The sequence below is a fragment of the Triturus cristatus genome, chromosome 4_2 (assembly GCF_964204655.1).
Source record: "Triturus cristatus chromosome 4_2, aTriCri1.1, whole genome shotgun sequence".
Classification (NCBI taxonomy): Eukaryota; Metazoa; Chordata; class Amphibia; order Caudata; family Salamandridae; genus Triturus; species Triturus cristatus.
This window is the reverse complement of record NC_140586.1, coordinates 760904806-760931182: the sequence shown is the minus strand read 5'-3', so window position 1 is coordinate 760931182 and position 26377 is coordinate 760904806.

Below are 26377 nucleotides of genomic sequence, written 5' to 3'. Positions count from 1 at the left end.
CCAACATGGTTTGCATGCTGACCTGTCTGACATGGAAACCATGTTGGAAAGCATGTTTGGGGGCCCCTGGCAGGGCCCCTTATGGTGTACGGCCTCTGGTTGGAGGCCAAGGTGCCCTCTGTTAATCCCTGCATCTTGTGACAGGCACCTTGAGGTGTCTTCCACGGGTGCAGGGATGAACCACATCTCCCATTTCACTATGGGAGCATGGATTAAGGCTGGATTACTGCTGTAATGCATGCTTCCATAGTGAAATGTAGGAATGCGAACCAACATTCCTAATGAGGCAGTCGGGAACGCCGACCGGTTGTGTCGATCGCTTCCAGGACCGAGTCAGTGTCGGGCAGAAGCAATTGCACCCGACATCGAAATCAGGCCCAAAGTGTGTGACTAATTTAAATGGGATTTTATTAAATTGTAGCATGCTGATGTGTTCTTGGACTCTAAATTACATTTTATGGGTTGTGAGTCCAGTATTTCCTGGCTAACCCCGGTGTCAGGGACTGGGAGCTGCATTTACAATCTGTGATTTATTTGCCCTTCCCCCACACCTACAGCAATAAATGCTAAGGAGATAAGGCTGGGAAAAGTGATTAATCCTGCAACGTACATAATCTATGGTCAAAATCTACCCCATGGCATTTTGGTTAATGAGTTAAATGGTTTAATATTTGGATTTATTGACTAAAGATATGAACGGTACTAGTGCCCATGCAGATGACAAGTCTTGTGGAGTGACTGTTTCAGCAGATTTAACGCTGGCACACGACCTAATGTTTCAGCGTTTATTAGTCTAAGTAGCGTTAGCAGTAGCATCAAGTTGTTTACTGATGAGCAGCTGCCTATCCCATGGAGTTTGGCTAGTTACTTCTCTGCATAGCAGCAGTCTATGTGCAAAAGAATGCAGAATGCGTCAGTGCCAGCCAGACTTAGATCTCCAGTGATGTCTTCGGGGGAAGGCTGAAGCCAGTGCAGCGGAGGAGCTGGAGTGGAGAGTGAACAGAAAGCAGCGGGAACCAGAGAGGGGGGGGGGGGCGCCAGGAGCAGCAATGAATGGCAGTGAACCTAATATGGGCTTATAGAGGAACTCTAGTTATATATGTTGATGTATTTATTACCAAATTCACAGGTTAGGCATACGTTTGGGCATGAACGGTTGTTGATTGGAAAAATCATAACACACTTAAGATCATCTGTAAACAAAAATCACATTACATGTGCTACAATTTTATGTCAGCTCCTTTGAAGTGAATCAAATGGCCACCAACCCAGAACCTATAACCCTGAGAAACCCTCACTTACATTGTCAGAAATTTCTGAAATCTGAGGTTTTCCTAGGCCGTGAGTCAGTAGTAAATCCACTCCAGGTTCTCTCTGTGTAGTCCTGATTTTATAATTGCGTCAGCAGAGCCACAAATCCCAGAATGCACAGGGAGAGACACTGGATGAGCTACTCTTTCATGGAAGCTGAAAATGTGCCTATATTAGCATACTTTTACAATTTCTAATTGCTAAATGCCTTTCTGTATCAACATGGTTCTTCACGCTGTTCTTCTCCCCATCACAATTAAAAGATGTTTTAGGCCGCGAGGGCTCAGCGTGGGACTCCCTTGAATTCAGCATGGGGTTCTTTCGAATTTTTAGGTGGGTAAACCAGAGATCAAAGGAGTAACATAAAAGCGGTGCTAGATAAATACACTGTTGCGTTGTTTGATATTAAAGACCTAGCTAGACTTTGAACAGATGTTTTTTCATTCCACTGACAGCAGCGCCTCACTGTTTAAAAGACCAACACTGACCAGGGGAAAGGAAAGAAAGAAAAAACAATTTACCTTAATGACATGGTTTTGTTAAGAATTAAACGTCGATGAGACTTTAAAAGCTGAAACTCACTTTGAAAGCACCGAGCAGCTGGGGCTCAGCATGTGCGGTGAGGGCTTTTCTCTGTCATTTGCTAAAACACTAAATTCCAATCATGGAGAGAGGCCTCCACTCTTCTGTAATTCAGTTTAATTGAAATTCTATGCTTGTTAAATCCCGGGTCCTCTATCGATCAACACATGTCAACTGTGAAAAATTGCACTAAATTGTGTTGTGTTGCTCCCCAGCAGTCAACTGCGAGTTGCTATCTGGTGTCTCAAGTTTGAGAATTAAAGCTGACTAAATTAAAACATGGATGGAAAGCAGTTCTTCTCGAGGGAGAAAACTTATTGGTATCTGTCTATACGCATAGTATCAACAGCAACAAATACGCACAAATAATGTTGTTTGTCTTCGTCCTATGAGAGGACCTACCACAAATCACTGGTGTGCCTGGCAAAAAGATACAATGCTTTGCAGGTGATGGGCTCTCAAAGTTCACCCAGAACACGCTAACATTTAAAAAAAAAAAAAACAATAACACAGAAATCTGCAACTTTCCTGGAGTTATGTCAAGAGTTACTTCAGGACATGCTCACTTTTAGAAAGAATCTGATATTAACATCTTAACGATGATCAAAAAGGAACTACACAGAGAGTCCCGGAAGCCCCCTTTATGGCATGGGTCCTGGCTTTGCTCTCTAGAACAGTCAGTTTTCTCTTCCTGCAGGGCCAGGCACGGCCCTTCTCTCTCTCAGCACACAGACACGTTTCTAGGTATTCAGGAAAACCCTCAGCTCCTCCAGTAGAAAGTGCTGACATCAGGTGATGCCCCCTCATCTCTGGGAGACGAGCTGTCCGGCTGACACCATTCAATGTTGCATAGCAGCTCTGCACATCCTCTATGGAAAATTCCCTTCCTCTGTCAAGAAAAATCTGGTACTGGAAAAAGTGAAGTGCTTCAGATCCCACTTTTATACACATTTTCCAGACAGGAAATGTAGATCCACTGCTGCCTAAGGCTTCAGAACCACTTCGTGTCAGGTCTCTTTCAATTGCTATTTCAGGATTGCTCTTCAGACACAATCTTTGAGCAAAGTGATGGTTCTCACAGCAGGTAGCAATGGGACTGGCTTCAAGCAGGAGTATCCCAAACATGGTTGCAAAGAAGAAGGAGATCTCTGCATGTCTGCCAATAGCTGTCCAGAAGCAATAATTAGACACAGAAAAAAGGTAAGAATCTGTCTTGAAATTTCCTCACCTCGAACAACAGAACCTGCAATCCCATCCATCACTCTTACCACTAATAAAAAGACAGTGCTCAGGAAGAATTAATCAGCAGCCCTCTGCTAACAAAGTGCTCATTGAATTTATAATGGTATCTTTTTCTCCATCCTTCTTCTCTTCATTTTCTAGGCCTCTATTCTCCAGCCACCTGAATGCAGGCAATACACTCCCACTGTCCTCCTCCTCCATCTTGTGCCATGTGAGACCACGGGCTTCCAAAATGGACCCCACGTCCTCCTGTACTCAGACTCACAACGCACATAGTCCTACTATCATACTTGTGTTAAATACTCACTACACATACAAGTACTTGACATGTACATTGGATGTCAGTGCAGGGTTCTGAATTTTACATAACAGCAGAACTTTACATGAGAGGAGGTCTCCTACACCTGCCTCTGGCTACTTTTGCATTCTCATCCTCACTTGAATATCTTCCTTTACAGGCCCCTAGGTGTATTGTGGGCCGTCTACTGCAAATATTTTCCTAGTGACTGATGTTTTTCTGCAGCAGACAAGGTTGCCGGGTCCTAGAGTATTGGGGCCCATGTCAAGTAAATGATTTGGGCAGGTGGTACCATCTTCTGGGTATTTGTTGATTGCGATCCTGTTTCCTGTTGCTGACTTTCCCAGAGTTGTGAAGGTTTGGTTGCAGAGCCTCGTAAGTTATATGGCATTGAGCTGATCCCCATTATCTGGTGTCTTTGTTCTATAACAGGTGCTCTGAAGGCTACAACACATTGCCTTATTTTATTGTTGTTTGCACAACTTTGATTCTCGATCTGTCCTGGGAGCTGGGAATTGATGGCGAGAGGTTTCAAGGGGAGAGTTGAGCTCTTCCTCAGGAGCATGACCCGTGGATTCTTCATTAGGTCATCAAATCATTATGTGCTTTGGGAATCTTTAGCCACAGCACTGATAGTAACTTTCAGTTGTAACACCACCCATGTCTTCCTATGGTAAGTTTAAAATTCTAACCAGGAATATTCAAGGCATCAATTCCCCCAGCAGGCGCTATAGTATCTACAAGATGCTTAAGAGGAGAGGGACCCATATAGTTGTCTTACAAAAGGTGCACCTAAATGCCGTTCAGATTGAAAGGCTGTAAAGTAGATGGGGAGGGTAGGTATTTTTGATCTCCTACTTCTATTTTGCCATGAACTGCACAGTCCCTTCAGTGCAAAGCACTATTCAGGCCTCAGTGCCAGCTCTACTTGTGGTGGTGTTTCTCTGTTACCGTCTATAACTATATTTTTCTGCAAATATGTTAGTATGTAAGTTTAGTGATGCCTCACCTTTTAGGCTTGTAAAGTGCCCCAATTGGAAACTCAGAAGTGACCTATACATTTCCTTGCTGAGGCCCATTGAACTTTGTAGCAGTTCTGGAGCCTGGAGACTGTTGTAGATTTCTAAAAATCCTGTTCTCCTGCACAAAGGCTCAGTGCAACTCAATCAACCAGGATTTTATATAGCGTGGCTACTCACCCATGAGGGTCTCAAGGTGCTGAGGGGGAGGGGCTGTTGATCCGTCTGGGCGTGGAGGTTCAGTCGAAGAGCCAGGTCTTGAGGTCCTTCCTGAATTTAGTCATTGACAGGGATTGCCAGAAGTGGAGGGGCAGGGTTTTCCAGTCTTGGCGGCTAGGTAAGAGGAGGATCTTCCTCCGGTTCTGGTCCTGTGGATCCATTGGACGGAGGTCAGGGCAAGTTGGGCGGAGTGAAGTTGTCTGGTGGGTACATGGAATGCGAGGCGGTAGTTCAGATATGCTGGTCCTGCATCGTGGAAAGCTTTGTAAGCATGTGTGAGGAGCTTGAAGGTGATTCTCTTGTTGATTGGGAGCCAGTGGAGTTGTCGAATGTGTGTCATGTGGATGCGGTGGGGGATGTCGAGGAGCAGTCTGGCTGCGGCGCTTTGGACATTCTGTAGTTTCTTGAGCTGTTTCTGGGTGACGCCGGCATAGAGTGCATTGCCGTAATCAAGTCTGCTAGTGATGAGTGAGTGGGTGACCATCTTTCTGGATTCCGTGGGGATCCGTCTGAATGTCTTTCAAAGCAGGTTATGCGTGTGGAAGCAGGATGAAGATACTGCGTTGATTTGGTGGTTCATTGTGAGCGAGGAGTTCAGTATGATGCTGAGGTTGCATGCGTGGTCCGTAGGTGTGGGAGGGGTTCCTAGTGTGGATGGCCACTAGGAGTTGTCCCAGGCTGAGAGAGCGGGTCCCAGGATGAGTACTTCGGTCTTGTCCCAGTTGAGCTTGAGGCAGCTGTCTTTCATCCATGTAGCAATGGCCTTCATTCCACTGTAAAACTTGATTCTGGTGGCTGTGGGTTTGTTGGTGAGGAAGAAGATCAGCTGGGTGTCGTTGGCATAGGAAACAATGTTGAGTCCGTGGTTTATGACAATGGCCAAGAGGGGGGTCATGTCATTGGCATAGGAGACGATGTTGAGTCCATGGTTTATGACGATGGCCACGAGGGGGGTCATGTAAACACTGAAGAGGGTGGAGCTCAGGGAGGAGTGCTCCGCCGCTGATCTCTGTAGGTTCTGAGAGGAACGGGGGTAGTCTGACTCGCTGTGTTTGGCCCGTAAGGAAGGAGTGGATCCAGTCCAGTGCCTTGTCGCAGATGCTGCGTCATGGAGTCTCGTGATTAGGGTGAGTAGGGAGACAGTATTGAAGGCTGCCGAGAGGTCCAGTAGAATGAGGGCTGCGGTTTCGCCCTGATCAAGGAGGGAGCAGATGTCATCGGTGGCTACGAGGAGTGCGGGCTCGGTGCTGTGGTTGGTTCGGTACTACTAGAGTTGGACAAGCTATCTCCTTGGTTACCAATTGTTAAATTGTTACTTTATCTACTCCCTTCCCATATTTTCCCCTTGTGTGAGGTTTAAGGGTCTGAAAGTGCTAAATGACTTGTCAAGCAATGTACAGCATATACATGTAAAGTAGTCATGTAAATGCACAGCATATAAATGTAAAGCAGTCATCCTTTTGGTGACAGATGACCTGTGCAAAGAATGTGATAAAGAGGCCACCCAGGCACTGGTCCTCCTGGATCTATCCGCGGCCTCTGACATGGTTGAACACAACCTCTTAGTGGACCGTGTCAAGGATGCAGGACTTCAGGGCGCAGCATTGGATTGAATCATCTCCTTTCTGAATAATAACACTCAGTCAGTCTGGCTGACCCCTTAGAACTTGTTTGAGGTTCATTTGGACTGCCTCAACCCTTACATTCGCACACTAATCCACTCTGTCAGAGAGATGAAGTGCATGATCTACAAGTACAACGATTGCTGTTCATCCACAACTGGATGAACAACAATCACCTCAAACTGAATTCAGCTAAAATCAAAATTGTCTACTAAAAGTAAGATTAATTACTGGACAGCCTCATTCTGTCCATCAGAGATGGGATTTCCCTCACTCCCTAAGAAAACAATAAATAGCCTTGGAGGATTATTGATGATGATCTATCTATGAAGCCTCGAATTGGAGCAGTCCTCTGTGCATCATTGGTCATGCTCCTGCGAATCAGGAAAATATCCACATTTCTTACCCCAGAGGCTCTCATTCAAGCTATCATTGCACTTGTCATCTAAAGGTTAGACTAGGCCTGTTCCAAATACACTGACTTACCTAAATGCCCCACCCATAGGATAAAAATTTTCTTAAACCAGGCAGTCCAACGTATTTATAAACAACCCAATCGGTGCCACATCACCCCCTTGAGTGAAAAAACGTCATTAGCTACCGGTTGTTCAAAGAACAACATTCTAAACAGGCTGCACAATCTTTAAAACACCCAATAATAAAAGCCCTGCTTTTATTTCCTCTCAAATTCAGAAGTACACCCCCAGCCGCACTCTGCACTCCACATACATGAATTACCTGTCAGTACCCAAGTTTAAAAAGAAGGCAGGTGGAGCAGATGCTCATTCATCGCGCCCAATATCTGGAATTTCTTCCCCCCAGAAATCAGATCTGCCACTTGGTATCAGAAATGTAGGAATTACTCAAAACCTGGCCATTCATTCAAGCATATCATTAAACCCTTGCCTCAGCACTCTTACCGTACTGGCCCCATTTCAGCGCCATGAAACAGACTGGTGAACGTACGCTCTACAAATATCGCTAACATAACAGCAGAAATGCAAGAGAATTGTGTAGCGCCCACCTGAGATGCTCAGGGTTGGTCATTTGGTGTCCAGCCTGAAAAAAATGTTATTCTAGGCCTTATTGAAAATGCCAAATTTGGCCCAGCAAAGAAGAATCATTAAAGTAAGAGTCAGTGCTGTGTTTATTATTATCACTACAATTGCCCCTTTGCCAGAGTGAAATTCAACATGTACATTTGAAAGTTTGTGATATCATCAATGAGTAGCCGAGTTCTTCTACCATAAGAATTTATTTTACCACAACCCTATCAGTATTGTAGTAAATACTTCATACACTGAGAACCTTTACAGAGTATCGTAATGCCTTGATGGCCTCTTAGAGATTCTTTGGATTATAGGCTGGTTTTGTGCTGATTTTAACAATACTTTTATTTTAAAATGGTTAGTCAGTGGTTGCAGGCTTTTCTCCAAAAGGTTCTCTTTTTAACATACATTTTGGACATATTTGTTTTATACTTGACCCATTTAGGTCAAATCATGTAGTTACAGTTATAAATTAAAAACAGCATTTTCTTCAGTTCCTCTTCTTTATAAATGTTTCCTACTCTTTAAATTTATTTTGGTCTTACAGTCTTTATGCTTCTAATTCCATTGCTGATGATGTGCTGCGCCTTTGTATCCCTAAAGTCCTTTCTAGAATTAATGCCTTAATATTGGCCCATACTACCAAATTCTGAGCTAAGAATACTGAAATGTCATCTTTGGTTTGTGCCTCAGGGGGCCTCTCAACAAGAAACAGGTGGAAGTTTAGTACACCAAAATAGAGAGAAAGAGGTACTCCACTGCTGTATACCCTCCTAACTTTATAGCATTCACATAAAAAAGCTACAATTGTGATACAAGTCAAATGATTGTTCAAAGAATCCAATGGGACTGTTACTAAAACTACCTCTGTGTAAAACTAAATAAATTCCTTCATTAAAAAGGTGCACAGGGTAGGTTGAAAAAAGAATATTGGATGAAAAGGGAGAGACTAAGTTTCATCCATCTACCAATTGTTCAGTGACAAGATGGTTTGGCCCTTATTTATGCTCACAAGGGTTCTCAGGCCTTCATCAGGGCTCCCTAATGTCTGGGCTATGTCTCTAAGCATACAATAAGGCAAGAGTAAGTCTTACCTTACAAGTAGTGGTTGGTTTTTCCACCGTAGGTGAGGGAAAATTAATCAAATGGTCTCATTTGTCGAGAAGAGTGTCTTCTAGGATACCTAATGTGCCGCTACAGAGCAGTATGACATACATTGTATATGGCTAATGAGTTTGAATTTGGTGTTGTGCTTTGTTGAGGGTTGGTATTTGGATTAGAAATATGCACAGGTTATAGGCATGGCATAGGGGTGGACTATGAGCATTTTAATACTGCAAACATATGTTCTTTGAAATCAAATGTCACACATTCTTAGTGTCTCAGATGTATTGTACTCATACAAAAGAAAAGCTGTCATATATTCACAGTCATGTTTGTGACTGAATTTTTCCATTGCACTGTATGCTATTTGTAAATTAGGCTATATTGTAATCATGCAATCATGGTTGTATTGCTATTCTTTGTTCAAAATATACAATGTCACTTTAAAAATGTAAACAATACCAATGCCAGGTCAGGATGACGTAAGCGAGTATAAAAGAAGTGCTCCAAAAGTGCACCATTTTCTCCATTACCAATATATGAATACATATATTTTTAAAGGAAATATAGTCCTAAATGCAATGATTGTAACTCACACTACATGCTGGTTTCTGGTAAAGCCTCAATCCAGTTATTCACTGCACAGATTCAATTTAACACGCATTAGACACGTATAGATCCTGGTTCCAGCGCAACAGAGAAGATCCTTCACTCTTCTATAGATACATAGGCTTAACACCAAACTATGTGAATTCCTATCCTTACATTGGCTTACATATGAACATTGTTTAAGAAAGCCTTTACACATTAAGTAATACATTCCTGAAATTCATTTTAAATATTAACCAGTCTGAAACGTCCATAGACCTTGTGATCTTAATGATGCATTTTAGAAAATGTACTTCTATTAAAGAGAAGACTTTCTTAATGTAAAAGGGAGTGCTTTTTTACAATTAGGTGTGTGAAATGCAAACTAATTATTACTCTCTAGTACTAATAATATAACATAATAATCATCTTTATTTTTATACGGTTAATTAACACCATTACAGTTATTTAAAACCCACACAAGCAATTAAAAAGCTCTAATCGAATCATAGGGCCTCATTAGGATGGTGGTTGGACTGCCACCGACAGGCCGTGGTCAGAGGGATTGACCAGCACATCTGACCGGTTCAAGGAGCCCGTCGGGCCGTCGTTCGGATCATATTCCCTACAATTGGGGAGGTGTCTGCGCAGGCAGCACCGTAGGGATTACAATGTCCCTTTCCGACAGCCTTTCCATGGTGGTCCGTCTGCATGAAAAGGCTATCAGAAAGGGACTTTGGGGGCACCTAGCAGGACCCAGTCATCTGTGGGCCACCGCTATGGGGCCTACAAACAACCATGCACAACATGGTGCCTGGCACACGGGGCATGGTTGCTTCAAAACCTCCTCTTTTCCACTGCAGCTTGTGCTGCAGCCCTTTTTCGTGCTGCAGCACAAGCCGAAATGGTAAAGGGGATGTTTCTGACGCCTACAAGGCAGTCACATCTTAATTGGGTGGGTGGAACCGCCATCTACATGTCGGTCGGTTTCCATCACACTGCAATGGTGGCCAGAAGCTCGTCCTACCGCCAATGTAATTCGGCCCATAGTATCTTCTCCAAGATGCACTAATAACATGATTTATTGAGTCTTCTTGTTACTTTACTTATTTGTTGCTTATTACTTCATTTTATTTTGTCATAAACGTTCATTCTAGAAGCCCTCAACCCACCTGTGTCCCAGTTAGATACTTCCAATACTCTTGAAGTTAGACAGTACCTCATTTTCTCATACTGTTTTATATAATTGCTACAACAATGTAAAAAAAGCTCTTTTAATTAAATCCCATTTCAATATTGCTTCATGTGGATTTTTACTGGGTTGTATCAATAAGATCTTAATTATAACTTACAAAAACCTAGGTTAGCCCTGTGAGGATTCAAACCCATTACCTTGAGGCTTACACTAGATTTTATCAGTGTATACTTTACTGGAAGTCCTTTCTCTAATGACATGGGGATTGCACTAATTAATATAGACCTCTAGAACATTGTGGTACAAGAATATCGAAGACAGACTATTGAGGGGAAAAATATCAAAAGAAAAGCGCAGATAAGTAAATATAGATTCACTATTCCTAACTCTACATCCACCTACCTAGATGGTATATGTAATGCGAAGAATTACCTGTCAATATCTTTTTTTGTATTTCTGATATTGTGTCCCATCGATATTCTGGGGTCGATATTCAGAGTATGCAGCATCAAGCATGCTGCTGATAGAGCAAACATACCAATAAAACCAACTGCAGCAACATAACTGTCTTTGTAAAGACAGATAAAAACAGACCACTCAGTGACCCTTTCTTTCTCTTTGGAATATTGAGAGATATGTATCTGACTCTCTGTAAGTCAACTGCAGCAATGTGTTACGACCCTCAACCCTACCTAACATGATGTAAATAAGGTCTGCTAAAAAATAGGCAATATTGTTATTCAGAGAGCTTCACCAGATTGGATAAAAATACAAAGATAATCATGCTGTTGCAACTGGAACACATTTGGAGCACACATCCAAGCCTCACACACAGCCAAAACCGACGGAGTAGCCTCTTACTCAACCAGCGTGAGGCGCTTTAGGGCTTCTAGGCAGTAAGAAAGCACTCGTCAGAGGAAACAATTCAATAATGTGTTAAGAGGCAACAGGAGTCTGCATGTCTCAACTTTGCTAAGAAAAGTTCAGTGGGTAACATATATTTAGGTTGTTTACCATCACAATTATAATGAGAAACAAAATGAACACCGCACTGTCCGAGCCTCTGCCGCCATGGCATGTGAAACTGAGAGTACATACTACCAGCATGGCAAATCCTACCTCCATTACTCCAGATGTACTGACATATGTAATACAATGTTAACATGTGCACAGTCTACTTCCCATTCAGAGTAAGGCGATGTAGATGAAGACTTTGAACATTTTTAATCTAATGTTCATTTCTTTTTTCCTGGGAAGTAATGCTAATGTATTTTAATGTGTGCATGGCTAACTATGAAATGCAATCACACATGTAAAGTAAAGGAGCGCTGCACAAGAAATGAAGGCTGGGATACAGTACACTAGGTACACGATGGTCCGAACCGGCCACTGCCCGTGCAGGTGAGAGCAGCGGGGCCCGCGGTGGGGGGGATTTCGACAGCCGACGACGAGGGAAAATGTATTATTTATTTAGTTTTTCCTTGTGGTGGTCTGTTGAATCCCCTGCTAACCCAGACCCACCACTCTTACCTGCACGGGCCGCTCCTGGTCTGCATTCCACTCAGTACCAATTGAAATATTTTGCTTTTTACATTTTGATTTGACTGTGTTCTAACTAGCTGAATGTTGAGATTTTTCACTTTATTCAAATGTGCCCATCGCTGGGGAGGAGTCTGAAGCAAGCATCACAAATATGCAGAGCTATGCCTCTCCTCCACTTCCTCTGGTCATTACCTCAAGTGCCCCATAAGTGGTGGTGATCTCTGGTCTGCACTCTGCACAAGCTCCACACTTCTTCGCTCAATGGAATGAAAATAATACCTTAAAACAATGATAAGATCTAATTTCTCTAAAAACGGGCTTCATATGCACGAAGGAATAATGACTCACACTTCCTCAGTGGAAGCCAAGCCTGTAATTTTAATCAGGAAGCTCTTCTAGGGTTTTAGAAGTGCTTCACTTGTAGTCCTGTGGTGTCTGAAATCTTCCATTAAACTCAATCAAGGTCCATATTTACATCCTCTTTCAGAGATTTACATCCAGTAAAAAGCCAATTTGCTTCGAGAATGTGACTTAGGTCCTATCAAGCAGGCCACTGAGATACTCAAAAAAGAGTACACTCAAAGTTAAAAGGATTGACACATTAGATACCAGGCTCACAACTATTGTGACATTTAATCCAGGTCCTTTATAAAAATAAAAATGAATATCAGAACTGCTTGTCCTGCGGTACAGAGGCACACGAGTAGATATGATGCGTGTACACTGTACAACAGGACCTCCTACAAACTTGCCACCCGGAAACACCACCAGCTGATCCGCGCCGCCAAGAAAACAGCATTCAAGGACCGGTTGGACAACAACGCACACAACAGCTAGGAACTCTTCAACATCGTGAAAGAGCTCTCCAACCCCAGCGCAGGAAACAACGACATCACCCCATCGCAAGACCTCTGCAACTCCCTCGCTTCATACTTCCACAACAAGATCACGGACATACACAGTAGCTTCAACAACCAACCATCGCACACCATGACCGTCCAACCACCCCCACCCACCACCACCCTCCACGCCTGGACCCCGATCAGCACCGAAGACACCACCCGCACGATGAACTCCATCCACTCCGGATCACCGATCGACCCCTGCCCTCACCACGTCTTCAACAAGGCCGACGCTGTCATCGCACCCCACCTGCGAGACATCATCAACACATCCTTCGACACCGCCATCTTCCCCGAGAGCTGGAAACACGCCGAACTCAGCGCTCTACTCAAGAAACCAACAGCGGACCCCACCGACCTCAAGAATTACCGCCCCATCTCGCTTCTCCCGTTTCCAGCCAAAGTCATCGAGAAGACCGTCAACAAGCAGATGGCCGCCTTCCTCGAGACGAACGGATCCCTCGACCCCTCACAGTCCGGCTTCCGAGCCAATCACAGCACCGAGACCGCCCTCATCGCCGCCACCGATGACATCCGAGCCCTGATGGACAATGGAGAAACAGCGGCCCTCATCCTCCTAGACCTCTCCGCGGCATTCGACACGGTCTGCCACCGCACACTAGTACGGCGCCTCAGCAACATCGGAATCAAGGACAAGGGGCTGGAATGGATCATCTCCTTCCTCGATGGAAGAACACAGAGAGTCCGCCTTCCACCGTACAAGTCAGAGGCCTCCGAAGTCATCTGCGGCGTCCCACAAGGATCATCTCTGAGCCCCACCCTCTTCAACGTCTACATGAGCCCCCTCGCGGCCATCGTACGCAAACACAACCTCAGCATAATCTCCTACGCCGACGACACCCAGCTGATCCTCTCCCTGACCAACGACCCCGCCGCCGCCAGAGCCAACCTGCACGAAGGGATGAAAGAGGTAGCCGAGTGGATGACGACCAGCCGCCTGAAACTGAACTCGGACAAGACGGAGGTTCTCATCCTGGGCTCTTCACCCTCCGCCTGGGACGACTCCTGGTGGCCTCCCGCCCTGGGCACCGCACCCAAACCGACAGACCATGCACGCAACCTGGGCTTCATCCTGGACTCCTCCCTCTCCATGACCAGGCAGGTCAACAACGTCTCCTCGGCGTGCTTCAACATCCTACGCATACTTCGGAAAATCTTCTGGTGGATCCCCACCGAGACCAGGAGGACCGTCACCCAGGCCCTCGTCACCAGCCGACTGGACTACGGTAACGCCCTCTACGCCGGTACCACCGCCAAGCTCCAGAAGAGACTCCAGCGGATCCAGAACGCCTCAGCCAGACTCATCCTCGACATCCCACGATCCAGCCACATCTCCGGACATCTGAGAGACCTTCACTGGCTCCCCGTCAACAAGAGAATCACCTTCCGCCTCCTCACCCACGCACACAAAGCCCTACACGACCAAGGCCCGAGCTACCTCAACAGCCGAGTCAACTTCTACGCTCCCACGCGCCACCTCCGATCAGCCAACCACGCCCTCGCCGCCGTCCCCCGCATCCGAAGAGCGACTACAGGAGGAAGGTCCTTCTCCTACCTGGCCGCCAAGAACTGGAACTCCCTCCCGACCGACCTGCGCCTGACCCAAGACCACCTCTCCTTCAGGAAGAAGCTGAAGACCTGGCTATTCGAGCAGTAGCGGCACCCCCCCCCCCCCCCAGCGCCTTGAGACCCTACGGGTATGTAGCGCGCTTTATAAGTGTCATTGATTGATTGATTGATTTTGTTCTGTTTCACAGCACAGGTCTAGGCAAGTATTGAGAACGTGTTGGTGCAGACTGTTAGAAATGGAGTCTTTAGTTGGCAGAGGTTTACACCCTGTCCAAGGAGGGACTACCACCCTAGTCAGAGTAAGTCAGATGAACTCCCTAAATTACCTGTGCTCACCCTCTGGTGGCTTGGCACCCAGCAGTCAGGCTTAATTTAGGAGGCAATGTGTAAAGTATTTGTGGAACACTTAAATTACAATAACTCAATGAAAACACCTCAACGCATATTTATCTGAGTAAAATAAGACCAAAACAACAATAATCCAATAAGTAGAGTTCGAAAAATGAATTTTTAAAGATTAAAACAAAAATAGTGCTTAGAAGTCCCTGGTGGTCAAAAGTTTACTTGAGGTCGCGAGGGACCAAGGCAAAGCCTAAGTTCGGGCCAACCGCGATGGAGGCAGACCGGCTACAGGACCCAGACAGGTCCCACTGAAGAAATACCTTGAAAGGAGCTTTTGTCAATGTCAAGAGTCTACTGCGTCATTGCTGAGCTGTGCAGAGAGGGTCATGCATCACTGTCGAGCTCCATTGAAGTGAATGCAAATCTTCACCATCGTCGTCAAGCCGCGCAGGCTGCAGATTCTTCCTTGAACAGCCTCTGCGTGGAAGGTGCACTGCAGCCGAAATTCTAATGCAGTCGAGGCAATGCGTTGATTTTTGCAGAAGTCACTTCTGAGGCCCAGGACTGGAGAGGGCACCTTAGGCAAGGGTAGGACTCACAGATGACAAGGTCCAGCAGCACCAGCAGGATTGTAGGAAATGGTTTGTGGCCCTAAAACATCAGGAAACAGGAGACAAGCCAGCAAGCCCTTGTTGTCAATCTGGATTGAAGTGAGAGAGTCCAGTTCTTGTCCTCAGCATGGCAGAGATCAACAGGCAGCAGGGTAGCTCAGCAAAGCAGAGAAGCAGTTCCTCAGAACAGTCATTCACAGCAAAGTGGCAATCCTTTCAGCACAGCAGTCTTTACTCCAGCAAAGTTCATCCCAGGTCTAGTAGTTTATGGATTTGATAGGGTCAGAGCCCTGGTACTTATACCCAAATGTGCCTTTGATGTAGGGGGTGACTTCTCTGAAGTGCACAGAGATCCCTTTAAGCCCAGCTCTGGCTCCAGACTACCACTAGGGGCTAAATCAGCCCTTTGTGTGAGGGCAGGATGCAACCTATTCAGATGTGTGTGCCACCTCTCCCCCTTCCTGCCCAGGAAGGCTATCAGTATGCAGATTAATGCAGATGTATCATTTGTCACACCCAGCCCTTCCTGTGTTGTGGTTTTCTGGAGGGAAGCTGTCACCTAGCCCTGATATGTATTGAACACAGGCTGCAGGCACACAGACCATAGTTAAGAGCAGAGAAATGTCCACTTTCTAAAAGTGGCATTTCTAAAATGGTAATGTCGAATCTAACTTGACAGGAATTACAGCTTAAAAGGTACTTTAAGGAATCTCCAATGCTGGCCTATGGAAGGAGTAGGCCTCACAGCAGTGAAAAACAAATTTAGCTGCTTGTCACTGCCAGTTCATCTGAAAATTAAAAAGTACGTGCCCTGCCTTTTAGTTACACAGCACCCTGCTCTTAGGGTCACTTAGGGACTACCTTAGCAGTGACTTGTGTGTAATAAAAGGGGAGGATAAGGCTTGGCAAGTGGTTTCAAATGCCAAGTTGAAGTGGCAGTAAACTGCACGCCAGGCCCTGCAACGGAAGGCTTGAAACAGGTTTGAAAGGCTACTTGAAGAACCAGTATTGCAGGTCCACTAGTAACTTTTAGTATACAGGCCATGGGTACACGGTGTCCCACTTTACAAGGGACTTACAGGTAAACTAAATATGTCAATCAGGTCTACACCAATATCAACATGCTTGGGGGAGAAGCACATGCACTTTAGCACTGGTTAACAGTGGTAAAGTGCTCAGATTCCTATAGCCAACAAAAAGATCAAACAAAAAGTGGAAGAAAGCAGGCAAAACGTTGGGGGAAGACCACCCTACGGATGACAGGTCCAACATAGACCTAATTGTGATTCACGATGAAGAAACTGTGTCTTCTAGGACCATAGCAGGTCACCCACCCAGAACAAGAGGTAGAAAATGAAATCCAAATTTATCTCTCAAGGAGTAGAAATCTTAGGAGCAGAAGCAGAGAGTTACTTTGCCAACATATTTGCCAAGAATGCCAAACTCTCCTTTGTTGACAAAAAAAGCATCTGTGGCAGAGATTTCAGAATAGTGACCAAATGTCACCAGTATACAATAAGTATTGAAACACAGTTGCACAGAGTACTTCGCTAGACCAGCACATGCTAGCATGAGCAAGACAAATTATATTGACCTAGCTAAAAGATGGCACTGATGCCTGAGATGTTAGTGCCATGAAGCCCTTGCAAAAGAGCACTGAATAAACATTGTAAGGCAGGTTCAATAGTTGTATGAAAATACATGACTGTGAGCAAAACTATAAGCTTTACCGTTGACACTATAGCAGACACACATTTATACACAAATGCATTCCCTGTAGAACACAGGGCCTGATTACGATGATGGTGAGACCGCCACCGACAGCCCGTCGGTGGCGGTCCCACCGCCATCGTAATGAAGATTCCTGCCCACCACATTAGGATGGCGGGCGGATGGGTGGCGGTTGGAGAGACCGACCGCCACGGTTCTGATTGGCTCAATGAACCCTTTGGACCATTGGAGGGAACTTCAATCCCTACAATGGTGGTGATGCCTGCCAGGCACCGCTGTAGGGATTATGATGTCCCTCTCCGCCAGAAAGGGACATGGGGGCCCGCAGCGGGCCCCCTCTCCCCCCTTCCCCAGCTTTGGGTTTTGGGGGGCCCCTATGATGCCAACCTACATATCCCTCACCATGTGGCAGGCACCCCATGGTGCCTGCCACGTAGTGCAGGGATACGTGTAATGCCTATTTTTTGTACTGCGGCGTGTGCTGCTGCCTGCAGCACCCATCGCAATACAAAATATAGACATTGCACTGTGGTGGCAGTCGCATCCTAATGCCTATGGCGGTACGCCAACAGCCAGTCGGGCAGTCCCATTTACGAAAGGGTGGCGGTCGGACAAAAGTCCGACTGCCATTATAATGAGGCCCACAGTTTCTGCACTTGACAGCATTTACTCACTTAACTGTCACTCAATCATGCGGGTGAAGATCTCCCTATGGTAAGTAGGGTGAAAAGTCAAAAAAGTATATTAAATTTGAAAAACAAAAATAATGGTTTTATGTTAAACATTATCGTAAATTAATTTTAGATATTTATTTTAAATGTAGTACAAAATAAAAATGCTACAGCAGTGGCAACATAATTTTGAATTCAATAATTAATTAATTTAAATAGATTAATTTTAATCAAAATTAAGTTTGAATGATTTATTTTAAAGCCTCCTATCTAAAGTAAAATGTTTGTATTTACTTATTACGTATTAAACATTACACAATGTTATTTATAAAAATGAATTACATTCAATGTAATTTAAAAATAATTAAAGTTACATTTATTTTAAGTTAAAAAGGTTATTATAATGTTATAATTAAATAAAACATATTTTTAAAATATAAGTAATTTTTTAACATACAAATTTATTTACATATGTTTTTAAAAATTGAAATTAATTATTTTAATTTAAAATTATTTTGTTCTATTTTAAGTCCCAGACTCCATGATTTTCTATGGGAGGGTGCTGCAGTATCAGTGGTTGGCCATGAGTGGTGATGGACTCACTACTGCTCCTTTTCGGCAGTAGAAACTATACAGTTGTAAATTCAGTTCCACCACTTGTTTTTAGGGATGAAGACATGTAAGTCTATATTTTCGAGTAGCTTTATACTCCTAAATGGTGAATATCTAAAAGTTACTCACAAGTGTAACAGTAAACTTACAGGTGCCGATTTATTCACATGAAAGTTTACCTTTGTGAATAGGCCCTATAGTGTAAATATTATGCACTGTAGAGTGTTGCTAGCGTAAGTTAGTCTGAGGAGAACTCAAGGTGATATTTGTCTCAGTTACTAATTGGGAGTAAATTCACCAGGACTTTTATTGTTCAATTATTTTTACGTTAGGAGTTGACGGGGGAAGTGCTAGAGGCCACATATACATCCTTATTGTCAGTGGACCTGATGGTGACTTCATATAGGTAGCCCCTAGCTTGGAAAATCTCAATTTAGAATGCAGTTGGGGTCTTCTTCAGGTGTATGCTAAGTGAGACTTCAGATTGCTCAGACCCTAAACCTGTTTCAGTGAACTGCACTCCCTTCCTCATTTTGCTAATTTATAGCTGGTCCCTAAGGTAACTAGTAGTCAGGTGAACCATCAGGGTTCTATACGTTCACAGCATTACAATGCAAGATATTGCCATTTTTTTTCTGATGTAACAGACAACACTGAGGTAGTACTGAGAAGAAGAATGACTGAACTGAGCGTGGTTTAGAGAAGCCACAGTGCACAGCTCATAATATTGTCATATTGTACACACAGCTTTGAGTATCAAGATCAAAACCTTTGGTCCATACAATAATTTAGTTCAGTCACAGGAATATAATCACTTCAATACAAGAGAGTTAAGCAAATGGGTGAAGGATTCTGACCATGAAATTAAGTGATGGAGTATTATATTTTGACTATAAGTCTTGTCATTGCAATACAAAGTTATTTGATTTGAGCAAGGAATTATTTATCAAATTCAAATCAGACCGGCGATTTTGAAATAGATTTTTGAAAATATAGAATACGCCTTATTATAGCTATTTTAGCCCTCCAATAGACATTAAAAACAGGACTAGTAGTGTTTTGACATATGTATTCGTCAGTTTTACCTGTTAAAGTTAAGAAATACATGACTGGTTTTACATTGAATGCAGGACTGAACAGTCCTGTTCCAAACTGGGAGTTTATTTTTGAATAACAAAATAATCTAATAACAAAATAATCTAATTTCCTGGTAGGTCGCTCCCCCTCCACACAGCTCCGACTGTGTGCCCCTGCTGCCGCTGCCACTGCCGCTGGTAAGAGTCCTCCGTCCTATTTGCTTTCTGTGCCACTGTCTCCCCCTCTTTGTGCCTCGTTTTCTGCTCTGTGCCATCCGTCCCCCCCCCCTTTTTGTGCCCCATTTTGCTTTCTGTGCCACTGTCTCCCCCTCTTTGTGCCTCGTTTTCTGCTCTGTGCCATCCGTTCCCCCCCCCTTTTTGTGCCCCATTTTGCTTTCTGTGCCACTGTCCCCCCTCTTTGTGCCCCGTTTTCTGCTCTGTGCCACCCGTTTTTTCCCCCTTTTTGTGCCCCATTTTGCTTTCTGTGCCACTGTCTCCCCCTCTTTGTGCCCCGTTTTCTGCTCTGTGCCACCCATTTTTCCCCCCTTTTTGTGCCCCATTTTGCTTTCTGTGCCACTGTCTCCCCCTCTTTGTGCCTCGTTTTCTGCTCTGTGCCACTCGTTTTTACCCCCCTTGTGCCCCATTTTGCCTTCTGTACCACTGTTTCCCTGCCGCTGTGCCCCCTGCGGCCCCGCCCCCTGCCCACTCGCTGCTCCCGCCTCCCGCCTCCCAGCTGCTCCTCCCTCCCACCTCCCCATATATGCCGGACGCTGCGCGGTGAGGTGAGCAACCCCTGACCCTCCTGTTAGGTCGCTCCCCCTCCACGCAGCTCCGACTGTGTGCCCCTGCTGTCGCTGCCACTGCCGCTGGTAGGAGTCCTCCGTCCTTTTTGCTTTCTGTGCCACTGTCTCCCCCTCTTTGTGCCTCGTTTTCTGCTCTGTGCCACTTGTATTTTCCCCCCTCTTGTGCCCCATTTTGCCTTCTGTACCACTGTTTCCCCGCCGCTGTGCCCCCTGCGGCCCCGCCCCCTGCCCACTCGCTGCTCCCGCCTCCCAGCTGCTCCTCTCTCCCACCTCCCCAAATATGCCAGACGCAGCGCGGCCGCGCCGCTGGCGCGCCAATGGCGCGCCTAAGGCAAGCCCGTCTGTGCCCGTCCACGCCTGGACCGCGCCCTGCGCCAGAACCCCTGTACCCCGCGAACGCCATGACACCAGACTCCGCTACGATGCCAGCACCCTCCACGCACTCAACGCTGGCCGAAACCACACCTGCTTCCAGGCGGCCCCGAAACGGACCCACGGACCCCTCTCCTGCCACACCTGCAGCTACACCTGCAGCTTCACCTGCGACAGAGCCACCAAACCTCCAAGGACTGGACCCAACCACCTCCGCTGCATACTCCTCAACACGTGCTCCGCACGCAAACAGGCAGTCAAGGTCTGGGATCTGCTCAACACCTCCGCCCCAGACATGGCCTTCCTGACCGAGACCTGGTAGAACGACTCCTCGGCGCCCGACATCGCCATAGCCATCCCGGACGGCTAAAAGATCACCCGCAGGGATCGCGCCAACGGAATCGGAGGAGGAATAGCCATCGTCCACAAGTCCACCCTCAAGGTCGCCACCCACGCAGACGACACCCTCAACACCGCCGAACACCTGCACTTCCGGATCCACACCGACCCCAACACCACCCTCAGAGGAACACTCATCTCCAGACCCCCCGGACCCCGGGCTCAGTTCAGCGACTCCATCGCCGACCCTGCCAGCACCCACGCACTCACCACCACGGACTACATCCTCCTCGGGGACCTGAACTTCCACCTCGAGAACAACGACGACGCAAACTCCGCCACCCTGATCGACAACCTCGCCAACCTCGGCCTCAGACAACTCGTCACCGCACCGCACCCACGCCGCCGGCCACACGCTGGACCCCATCTTCTCCACAGGCAACCGCGTCGCCTTCGACCACACCACCGAACTCCACTGGACCGACCACCACTGCATCCATTTCACCTTCAAGAAACCAACCACGCACCACCGCACCCAACAGCTGCCTCGCTGCAGCTGGAGCAAAGTCACTGAAGACCAGCTGATCACCACCCTCGCCCAGAACCCACCCACCGACCCCACCAACACAGACGCCGCAGCCTGCAACCTCAGACAGTGGATCGATGACTGCGCCAACACCCTCGCCCCGCTCAAGAAACCCTCCAACAGCCACGCCAGCAAGAGCGCCACCTGGTTCACCGACGAGCTCCAGACCTCCAAACGCGCATGCCGGAAACTGGAGAAGATATGGCTCCACGAACGCACACCGGACAACCACGCAGCCCACAAGGACGCCACCCGCAGACATCACCACCTCATCAGATTAGCGAAGAGATTCTCCTTCAAAGACCACCTGGATAACAACGCACACAACAGCAAAGAGCTCTTCAGCATCGTAAAGGAACTCTCCAACCCCAGCGCCAACAACAAAGCCATCCCGCCATCACAAGAACTGTGCGACTCACTAGCCATCTTCTTCCACCGCAAGATCATTGACATCCACGACAGCTTCAACACCACGACCACCCCGACTACGCCAGACTCCACCTCCCCTGTGAACACCACCAGCTCCAACCGCCTGACCTCCTGGTCCAACGTCAACGACGACGAGACACGCAAGGTCATGAACTCCATCCACTCAGGATCTCCGTCAGACCCATGCCCACATCACGTATTCAACAAAGCAGACGCAGCCATCGCACCCCAACTATGGAAGGTCATCAACATCTCCTTCAAAACAGCGACATTCCCGGAAAGCTGGAAGCACGCCGAAATCAACGCCCTCCTCAAGAAGCCCAAGGCGGACCCCAAGGACCTCAAGAACTTCCGGCCCATCTCCCTGCTCCCGTTCCCGGCGAAGGTCATTGAGAAAATCGTCAACATGCAATTGGCTCGCCACCTGGAAGACAACAACATCTTGGACCCGTTCCAGTCCGGATTCAGATGAAACCACAACACCGAGACAGCCCTCATCGCCGCCACAGACAACATCAGGCGCCAACTAGACAACGGCGAAATATCAGCCCTTATCCTCCTGGACCTGTCAGCCCACTTCGACACGGTCTGCCATCGCACTCTAAAGACACGCCTCCTAGAAGCCGGAATCCAAGAGAAGGCCCTTGACTGGACCACGTCCTTCCTCACCGGCAGAACCCAGAGCGTCTGCCTCCCACCCTTCTGATCCGAAGCCACCGACATCATCTGCGGCGTCCCCAAGGGCTCTTACCTCAACTCGATGCTATTCAACGTCTACATGGCCCCCCTCACACAAGTGGCCCGCCATCACGACCTCAACATCATCTCCTATGCCGACGACACCCAGCTCATCCTCTCCCTCACCAAGGACCCACACACCGCCAAAACCAACCTCCACAAGGGAATGAAGGCCGTCGCCGACTGGATGAGGAGCAGCTGTCTGAAGCTGAACTCAGACAAGACGGAGGTCCTCATCCTCGGACCCACCCCCTCGGCCTGGGACGACTCCTGGTGGCCGACCACACTGGGAACAGCACCGACACCCACCGACCATGCACGCAACCTAGGATTCATCCTTGACTCTTCCCTCTCCATGTCTAAGCAGGTCAACTCTGTCTCCTCCTCCTACTACAACACTCTCCGCATGCTTCGCAGGATCTACAAGTGGATCCCGACCGAAACAAGAAGAACGGTGACGCAGGCTCTCGTCAGCAGCAGACTGGACTACGGCAACGCACTCTATGCAGGAATCCCAGCCAAATACCTACGACGACTACATCGGATCCAAAACGCCTCCGCCCGACTGATCGTCAACGTCCCCCGCCGCAGCCACATCACCCCCCACCTGAGAGACCTACACTGGCTCCCCGTCGACAAGAGGATCACCTTCAAGCTCCTCACCCACGCACATAAAGCACTCCACAACGCCAGACCAGCCTACCTGAACAGCAGACTCAGCTTCTACACCCCCACCCGCCAGCTCTGCTCCGCCAACCTCACCCTCGCCGCTGTCCCCCGTATCCAACGAACGACTTCCGGCGGCAGATCCTTCTCCTACCTCGCCGCCAAGACCTGGAACACCCTCCCTACCCACCTACGGCAGACCCAAGACCTACTCGGCTTCAGAAGACCGCTCAAGACCTAGCTCTTCGAGCAGTAGCGGCACACCCCTCCCCTCAGCGCCTTGAGACCCTCACGGGTAAGTAGCGCACTTTACAGGTACTCTAATTGACTGATTGACCCCCACAACCTGGGAATTTCCTTCCAGGATGTAGAGGTCGTTATTGTGTTTTTTCCTGTCCTTCGCCATCAGGTTTCCCCTTGCGGTGACAGACAGGAAAAAAAAGCCATTACACCATATACTCTAAACAGGACGGGTGATGTAATGTCCTTCCTCCCAGGGCCCATACTCAGTCGGGCCATCAGAGGAAGTACTCCATTGACAGAGCCAACTGGGGTCTGTAAATGAGGCTAATAGACCCACACTTTGGCAGACAGGGTGTTCCATCATTTTTGCACTGAATTAACCTGTCCGCCATCCTCTAAATAAGACCCTAAATCCTTACAACCCCACTCTACATGTTATCCTTTAGCTAGCATACTTCAACAGTACTCGTTAATGTAATAGTAATGGAATTACGGCTCACAGTTTAATGGTACAGCGGTTTATTGTCTGCAAGTAAAGCTGCTTTGGCTTTAATAGTACTGTGGCTCAGTTTAATGTTTCAATGTTATAGCAATCCTCAGCTTATTGCTGTAATGGAGAGTTCAAAAGCACGCTTGTCATTCGTTTTGAAGCTCATCTCAGCCAGGAAGTCTAGAAAGGCGGACTAGTGACATTTTTCATACCCCGTGCACTGTGTCCAGAGCTCTGTTTATAGCTCATACTACTGATAGACCTGCTTCTAAACACTTCTCATTTTGGCAGACATGGGAGTTGAAGTACTAGGAGGTGAAGTGATTTGCCCAGAATGCTGCAGTATGTACACACAGGGAAGCTAGAACTAGACTCCTTGTATTCTGATTCCAGTCCACGCATTTTAGCAGCTAGATGTTGTCCTGAATCCATGATCATAAAGTGTAGCCACTACTCCAGTCACTCCGCTCCCTCCACACATGATGCCATGACTTGCCCCAGCTCCACGATTTTAGTTATTGTTACCAGGGTTTTTCCCAGCAAATCTTTGCAAAGCAAGTACCAGAGTTGAACCTGAAGCTGACCTCTGAAATCTTTGAAGCATTTAATTCAAGGACCACGAGAGGGTCTCCATTTTTCCTGCAAGGTTAGAAGGTTTCATGGATTGCTCTGAGAAGTTGTTAACTTGATGCATAGAATCCCATGTTTATTTAACCATTTATAGTGCACCAAAAGCTGGTCGGTATCTGGGTGCTTTATAGAGAAACATATTGAACAAAACATGGGTTACATCGAAATCGGAGGGAAATTATCGCAGAATGAAGGAAAAATTCCATAGAGTGTGTTTGTTTCTCGGTAGGAAACCAGGTACCCTTTGCAGACCTACTTTATTTATTTATTTATTTATTTATTTTATTTATAAAGTTTTATATAGCGCTAGCTAGACCAGTGGGTATCAGAGCGCTTTACATACACATAGGAAAAGAAAAATTGCATAACATCACAGGACATGAGGATGCATAAAGATAAAAGCAAAGACAAAATACTTAAGTATCCAGTGAGGGGAGAAAGACGCAGGTGGTTGACTTTAGGCATTGTATGACCAGACGGACTTACAGTTGTTTCATAAAGGTGTCTAGAAAGGTCAATTTTCTGATATTGCTATAAAGAGTATTCCAGGATGTTGTCACCACTCCAGAGAATAAATATCTGGATATTCTGTATTTCTGGACTTTGAGAAAAAGTATCATAACTTCTGAGTTTGAAAGAACATAACTTTTTTCTCAAGAGATGTATCATTTTGAGGGGGGGGAGTGGCCGACTGCCGATGGAGTGAGCAGCATTGCTTGGAGCTTCCCTAGGCTGATCTCCCATCGAGTGACATCCTGCCATCCCATGGCCGACTCGGGCCCTAATGAGTCTCCCAGGGAGAAGCTATAGCTAATGAACCTACAGGAGCTGACTTCAGCCGTTCCTGATGCTGCACATTACTTGGAAATCAAAAATTGCTGGATGGACCGCAAAACAAAGCGTGAGATTGAGGAGTCTCGGCAGGGGAGACCAGACCCGATGCTGCTAAGCCAGGCTGAGCTAAGGAGGGGAGGGGCCTGGCGGTGTGCTAGAGGGCTGAGCCCCCATGAAGTTGCTGATCAGTGGACCCGGCACTGGGCTGCTGAGGAGAGACTTGGACGCACAGGACTGAAGCATACCACTGGAGCGATAGGAGCAGCGAGACCAGTGAGCTGTGCGGACACCACGGATGCGGGGAGCAGCGGATGTGAGGCCCTGATCCTGAGCTGGAGACCGGCGGGTTTCCCAGTGCCTGCTGACCAGAGACGCGGAGGTGAGAGTGTGGCCCAGAACCCAGTGACAAGGCTTGACCCAGCTTTGGGGACACAGGGGCTGCAAGACCACAAGGCTGGGAAATTCCAGACTGGGCGCGGCCCCATGGAAGGATGTGGGTGCTGCCGCACTGATGGCGCCTCCATCAGACAGTGAGTGGGGGCACGGCTGGGCCCGTTCGTCCTGCGTGTCGGCAGACACCCTTGGGGCAACGGGCCCGGCACCTGGAGAAAAGCGCCCCGGCTGCATTGAGGAAAGCGGCAGAGAGCTGTCTGCATGGCCTAGGACACACGGGAACAGAGAGCCCACACTGCAACATCGCTGAGCTGAGAGGCAAGGCTCCCTCTGCACCAATTATCAGGGGCATTTCCGGGAGGGCTGCCAGGCAGTAAGTGAGCTGGGGAGCATACTTGCATCTAGGACAGTGCTTGAAATGAAGATTGATAGCCTGAGTTCTCAATAAGCGCCAGGTGGAACGAGTCGCCACTACAAAGCGCGCAATGCCAGAAATACTTCCTACACTAGCACGACAGCGGAGCACATTAACACCATGGAATCTTAAA